This window comes from Colobus angolensis, unplaced genomic scaffold (genome assembly GCF_000951035.1).
Source record: "Colobus angolensis palliatus isolate OR3802 unplaced genomic scaffold, Cang.pa_1.0 Scaffold16, whole genome shotgun sequence".
NCBI classification, from domain to species: Eukaryota; Metazoa; Chordata; class Mammalia; order Primates; family Cercopithecidae; genus Colobus; species Colobus angolensis.
This window is the reverse complement of record NW_012114710.1, coordinates 21857033-21864431: the sequence shown is the minus strand read 5'-3', so window position 1 is coordinate 21864431 and position 7399 is coordinate 21857033. Positions and strand designations below refer to the sequence as shown.

At 34.3% G+C, this 7399-nt stretch overlaps 1 protein-coding gene across 2 annotated transcripts in view; it reads left to right on the top strand.

Moving 5' to 3' along the window:
• Positions 1-7399, top strand: part of HNF4G (hepatocyte nuclear factor 4, gamma) — a 166502-nt gene that overhangs the window by 80333 nt on the left and 78770 nt on the right. The window contains exon 2 of one of the 2 annotated variants that reach the window (XM_011937170.1): positions 1937-2056. The exons of the other annotated variant lie outside the window; for it this stretch is intronic. The gene's annotated coding sequence lies outside the window, so the exon portion shown is untranslated. The remainder of the gene's footprint in view (positions 1-1936; positions 2057-7399) is intronic. 2 annotated transcript variants of the gene reach the window in all.

Below are 7399 nucleotides of genomic sequence, written 5' to 3'. Positions count from 1 at the left end.
AATTCAGGAAATATGAGTCTTCCAACTTTTTTTTTTTACAAGATTCTTTTGTATATTCTGGTTTCTTTACAATTCCATATGAATTTTAAAATTATCTTGCCCATTTCTACAAAGAATTTGACCTTTTTTTTTTTTTTTTTTGACAGAGTCTCACTTTGTTGTACAGGCTGGAGTACAGTGGCATGATCTTGGCTCACCGCAACCTTTGCCTCCCAGGATCAAGCAATTCTCCTGCCTCAGCCTTCTGAGTAGCTGGGACTACAGGTGTGTGCCACCATGCCTGGCTAATTTTTTTGTATTTTTAGTAGAGACGGGGATTCACCATGTTGACCAGGCTGGTCTTGAACTTCTGACCTCAAGCGATTTGCCCACCTCAGCCTCCCAAAATGCTGGGATTACAGGCATGGAGCCACTGTGCTCGGCCTCATTGGACATTTTGGACAATCAGCTTAGAACCACACAATCTTCCTTAGGACTTAAAAGCATTAGGGACGTTAGGGATTAACATAGGAAATTCTTCATTTTACAAATGAGAAAACTGCGATTTACATGGGGACAGTCTGGATCAGCCATTGTTAATAGCCTTTATCTCAGTATCTTTGATAGCCTTTCTCATTCTATTTCCTCAAATTTAAAAAATGGAATATAGGGAGTGTGATGTTTTCTGTCTGTTAAAAAGTATGAAAAGGCACTGTTTCCTCCTTAGTTTAGTCAGAAAAGCAGAAAACACTTCAGGAGTTTGAAGTAGGAGGGATTTAATTCCAGGAACAAAATGCTCACAAAACTAATGGAAGACCTGGAGAAACAGAATTCAGGAAAGACCACTGTTAGCTTTTATGCTCACCACTCACTTTGGTGAGTCAAGAAGCTCCCAGCACTGATCAAAGAAAAGGCCTCCAATATGGAGGTGGCTGAATTCCAGAAAAATAACCCAGAAGCCACAATAGCATCTCATATTTGGTGGAGCCACGTGTTTATTCACCTGCAGTTACTGGAGGAATGGTAAAGCTCCTGCTTTTCTTCCACCTTCCAAATTTTACCTGAGTACTTCTAAATGGCTGAATCTGTTTTGGAAAGGAAACTTATTTTTTAATGTATTAGCATCTTAGTTATTTATCACAATGGTTTGGTGCCTTTCAATTTAAGGGCAAATATTCCTAAACATGTCAATAGCTCACAAATTATCAATCTGCTCTAATACTAAACAGTAATTGATGTTTATAATAATAGAATTATTAGTGCTGGAAGACACTAGAGATAAACTGAACCTCATCCTCTCATTTAAAAGACTGAAGTCACAAACCAATGGTGTTGAAGAGCCAACCTTTTTGACCTACCTCCATGGCTCAGATGGAGTGTTTCCCTGTTACACTTGTCTCTGAATTTGCCTACTGCTTTATGCTTACATTCAGTTGAACTCTATGACTTTCTGATTTAATAAGGATTTAAACTACCTAATTATTTAGTGCTAAGACCATAGTTGAGTTTTATAAGACACTTCAAAAAATTGTATGTGGGGACATACACACAGGTGTAAACTAAAAGAGAGTTTAGATTGCTCATCGCTCTTCCAAGGTGAAATCACCATTTTATCTGATGACTTACAAATGAAAAATTTGACCAAGAAATCTATTTAGTCAGATTTCTCAATGTCGTGAATGATCCTCCTGGTAACCAGATATTATGTCTGTCATGACATGACCACTTATTTCATGTTCACTTGTTGTTCTGTATGGAACTTCCTGTGGCACTAGAGTTTTCTTAAGTATAAACCATTCCAAAATCACACTGTTATTATGGGTTGCTTTGTACTCAGACTCTCTAGTATTCCTTTTGGGCTATTGGTCTTTCAACGTGCAGTTAGGGGATTAAAGTAAATCATTTAATCCATGCAACATGTCACTCAATAGTATACTTTTGGAAATTGTTTCCACAGGAGCACCAGCGAAAGCAGCCAGTCTGAGATATTGACACTATAGAAAAAACTGACAGCTTACTCCTTGTATTGATTCTACTCTTCTCTACAAATATAGACTCCGTTCCCTACCACAGCCTTGTAAGTTGTGCCTGCTGAGGCTGCTAAATTGCTTTGTAAATTATTTATTACTTGGACACCTTGTAAAGATCTCTTTCCTTCTTGTCTGACTTGCTTGTGCTTTCATATATACTAAAGGTCTCAAAGTGTACACTGACCACAGCTTTCTTAGGAAATCCTTTCCTTCCTATCATTTATTACAAATATGGTTTTCCTTGCCCATATTATGATTATGCCTTTTGTCATTGGTTTTTATTTCTGATCTATTGCTTACAAAATATCATAAAAGTTTATATGCACATGTTTGGAGGCTGGCACTGGGCAATTAATTAGCGTATTCTCAAATTAGAAAGTTTGAAGTATTTAAAGAACATTTATTTAATGATGGAAAAGAATTTCTGTTAAAAAAACTGTTTATCAGAGCAAATGTACATCTTTAATTTATTCACACTTATGTAGTAGAGTCAATGTTCTGAAAAAAGATGGCAAGTATTTTCTCTCTTCTGTTGATTATTTCTTCTTAGGTTTTATTTTATGATATTTCTGAAGAATTTTAAAAATGTTCATAATGTAAATAATAAGAACAGTATTTTTTATCCAGTAAAAAAACAATTTGAGCAGATTGTGATTGTTCACTTTCAGCTAACTGAAACCATATACTCACATATAAAATACTCAATAGAAAATATCTGTGCTTAATAATTTGCATTTTCCTCTCTCCCTCTCTTAGCTTCCCATATTAGTCGGCTCAGCACTAGGATAAATTTGATGATTTAGGTCCAGAGTTATTTCAGTGCCTCTTATAGTTTGGAAATCCAAGAAGCTACTCCTCTCATCCATCCCTCAAAATTCATTAGTTTGTGTTTGGAAAGTACAGGGTTTTCAATCTCGTCTCTGCCATTTATGCGTTCTGTGACTTTAAGCAAGTAAATTAGCCCTCATAAACATCAACTTCTACTATGAAGTAGTAATAATAATAGTAATTATATCTATCCTAAGGATTATTGGAAGAATAAATGTGATATATTTAGAGTGTTAGAACAGGCATATATTAGGTATCAGTGATGTTTACAACATGTTGCTGATACAAAATTTTTTTACTTAAGGATTTAAATTTATGATAATTATATTTTATACAATACCAATAAATACATGTTGAGAATAAAAAATGTAGTTAGTAATTATACACTAAAATCATAGTATCTTGTAGGCAACTTTTTTAAGTCATAGAAATTTGAGAAGCACAAAAACGCACTTCTAAAATCACTGTAATTCTTTTCTTTTCTTACCTTTTTTCTTTTTCTTTTCTTTTCTTTTTTTTTTTTTTTAAGACAGGATCTGGCTGTTGCCCAGGCTGGAGTGCAGTGGTGTGATCTCTGCTCACTGCAACCTCTGCCTCCCGGGTTCAAGCAATTCTCATGCCTCAGCCTCCCAAGTAGCTGGTATTACAGGCATATGCCACCACAGCCAGCTAATTTTTGTGTTTTTAGTAAAGAAGGAGTTTCTTCTCCATGTTGGCCAGGCTTGTCTCAAATGCCTGACCTCAGGTGATCCACCTGTCTCGGCCTCCCAAAGTGCTGAGATTACAGGCGTGAGCCACCGCATCCGGCCAGATGACTGTAATTCTCATTGAAATGGGAACTGCAAGTCGCTTAGAGGACTAAGGATTAGACCATGAAGATTTATAAACAGAAGAGTCCAGTTATTTCTAGACAGGGCACTGTGGTTAAGAGATGGGCACACAAAGAACAATGCTTGACCCAAACAATTGGTTTAGACAGTGAGGCCCTTAGCTAGAAGCTTGAAGTCTGTTTCAGTAATATCCTCTCCAGGCCAGGTTTACTCCAGAGCTGTGCTGGTTTTCTTGTACACTGCTTTGTGCCAGCACATATTGCTATGACTGTATTTCAGTCTTCCCTTGCATACTGAAGGTAATCGCCTTTAAGATGAGTTTTCTACACCTGTTTTCATATTCAATTCCTGGCTTGAAATGCTTCTTAACATTATTCCAATGTTTCAAGGCCCAGTTCAAATGCCACGTCCCCACACTGATCTAGTCACTCTTACTACCACCTGCTTGTTTCCTCCTCCTCTAAATTCTTTCAGTATTGATAGTATGAATTACCCTAAGTAGTGTCTGAGATCAGATAGAGTGCTATCTGGTTTAATAATTGTTTAATGTAAAACTATCTATTTAGCTACAAACCTGTAGAAGAGGGAGGAATCTTAATGTAAGATTAAAGGAGAAACCAAAGGCTGGTTAAAGCAGAGTATTTTCAGATAAAATGCATGGTCTAGCGCCAGATGGGAGCATTATCCTGACCCCTTTATGTTTGCACATTTCACATATGTGTCCCATTCTCACCAATAATGATGGCCTTTCACCACAACTTCTTTGTAGATTACATAACACTTGCACATAATTTATCTCATTTATTCCTGAAAGCAATCTTATGAGATGGGTCTCTTTATCCTCATTTTGCAGAGAAGAACCAAAGCCTAGAAGGGATTACAATGATTCATCCTGAGTCACACTGAAGTCCATTACTTTTATTTTCTATCCATCCCAGCTGACCTTACACAGTGGCTCATCCTACCCTCACAGAAACCACTCGAGGAAGGCCAGAAAGATATTTCTGGCTCTGATTTATAAGCAAGTAGGCTGATTTCTCTTGAGAAAAAGTGAAAGAAGAACTTCTCAACCAAGCAGTCTCTGTCTTTTCCCTTTTTGGAGCAGGGAGAGTGCAGTTCTCTAAACAATAATATTAGTTTGACACAAAAAACAAGTGGAAGTCTGCACACCACTTTGTGCAAGAAATGCATGAGGGAACAGAGTTGGAATATGACTGAAATATATATATATATATATGTATATATGCATACACACACACTCACACACATAAATACATATGCAGTCATATACATATGAATCATAAAATACTTAAATATGTGTGAAAATAGGTATTGACAACATGTATATCTATCTTATTTTATATACATTTAGTAAAATTTGGGAAGAAGGGAAAATCTCATCATTGGACCAAATTTGTGGTAAACAATTTCAGAAAAGAAAGCAAGGTACATATCTGGAGGGAAAGGAACTATTAGACTGAACTATACTGAGTAGACTGAGTTTCGTGTCCTGGGAAGAAATGAAGGCTGGTTGGACACGGGCTTCCCCATCCTGAAGAGTGCTTAGAAAAAGGTGTGCTTTCTTTCTCACAAAATGAATAATTGAGGCAAAAGCTATAAAGGCATATATAGCAAAATAGCTTTGCCAAATGTTTATACCATGGATATTCCCAACAAAAGTATAAGAGATGGTCTATTTGACTACATTCTTTTAAATTCTTGGTATTGTAATTGAAAATAATAAAATGCTAGTTTGAAAAGTTAAAAAATTATTGTTTATAATGTTAAGTTCAGAATGAAAATTTTCTATATATTTGTTTACTAATTGCATTTCTTTTCCAAAAAAGTATACTTTTAAATTTTCTGTTTTATCTATTTTAACATCAGTGTTTTAAAATCCGTTATGTAAGCTTCATAGTGTTTTTTACCTGTTTAAACAATGTCTGGTAAGCCTATATCATTCCCACTGATGATTATATATAAGAATTAGAAAACTTCTTTGCTGAATCTGTTAATTTTATTAAGCCTAATTATGTTTTTATTGTTATTCTTTTTCAAAAAATAAGTTTAAAAATTTGTCCCAAACAATTGAGGTACATTTTCTTTAATTTTCTCTGTTGTTACATTTTCCACTACAAGCAAATTTGCAGACATATACATTAATGCCAAGTAATAGAATCTAGTTTCCATATATTAATATTTTTCCAGTGTCATATCTCTGAGCAGCATTATATTGCTATTTTAAATAGTAATAGTATATATTAGGAAAACTGAATGATTATAAAGAGTTCATTCACAAAATTTACTAAGCTCATACTTTGTTGAAACAATTGTAGAGAAATCAGAGTTGTCTAAAACATCAAACCTTTCTGCAAAGAGAAGACAGTTAATGAGATTATAAGTATGTATTCAATACATTAACAAGCAGCATGAAATAAATGACAATAAAATTAGACAAAGCGCTATTTTTACAGAGAGTAAGGAAAAAAGCCTCCACTCTCCCATACAACACACAAACACACACACACACACACACACACACACACACTCTAGTTGACAATACACAAAGAGACAAAGAAAAAAATCATGTGATAGACATGTGAAAATTTAAGTCATTTTTATTGCCTGAAATAATGACATGAACATTAATAAGGTCTTTTATTACAGTTGCATAAATTGGGCTTTAATTTGTGACCATTGAGAATACTGCTCTAGATTAAGGATTAAATTTGCTTTTATTGAATGTAATAAATAAAGATTACACATTAAAATATTATGAATCATTTGCATTTAGAAACAATCTTATCAAGGACCAGTATTGTGGTTTATTAGTTCTTGAAATTATTGCCTAGATTACTGCCTTGAACATAATAAGTGGTCATTATTTTTTTTGAATGAATGAATGGTGGCGAAATGTAATATTTGAAAGGATTGAATTTTAGGTAATACCAGTAATAGCGTATGTAGAAATAAACATGCACTAAAATGCAGAATTATAGAAGAATATATTTATTTAACAATAAACATCTCTACTTTATAAAGGTAACAAAAACAGTGTTTCTTTCAATTGATTTTGAATTACGATGTGCTATCTATACGCAAGGTGATGTTTTTGGTGTTAAGGAAACTATAGCTTCATAGTTTGGTCTCCATCAATTAGTAAGTGATGCCAATAGTACACTGGTATATCTCAACAAATAACAAAACATTGAAGACAGAATAAGATGAATATGATAGGAGAGAAAAAATGGCAGAGATTTTGGAACAAAATGACTTTTGCTTATTCTATTTATGCATTTGCAACTGATTCACAGATTATGTTTCTAAAACTTAAAGTAGTATCCTCCTACTCTTCTCATTGTGTCATCTTTGAAATCACCAGCAATGGTATTTCCTATCATGCAAAGTCATATAGAAAACTTTAATACAGTTGTAATATCTCTGAAGTTTCCATTTTTAATATCCCCATGTGATGGCATTCACTATTATCACATTTATTATAGTTGTTAATGATGGGAAGTTATTATTATATTAAAGAATGACTTTGGATTACTAACTTGTAATGTTTCTGTAGGCCTCAGAATTCACTGAGCTGAGGAGCTGACAGGATCCTGACATGTAATTGTTTCTGCCTGAGCATTCTGTCAACTTTGGAACTTGTGTAAGGCAAGTGTGATAACATACATAAAGACAGAACACTTTTAATTTTTTTTTTTTTTTTTAAGACAAAGC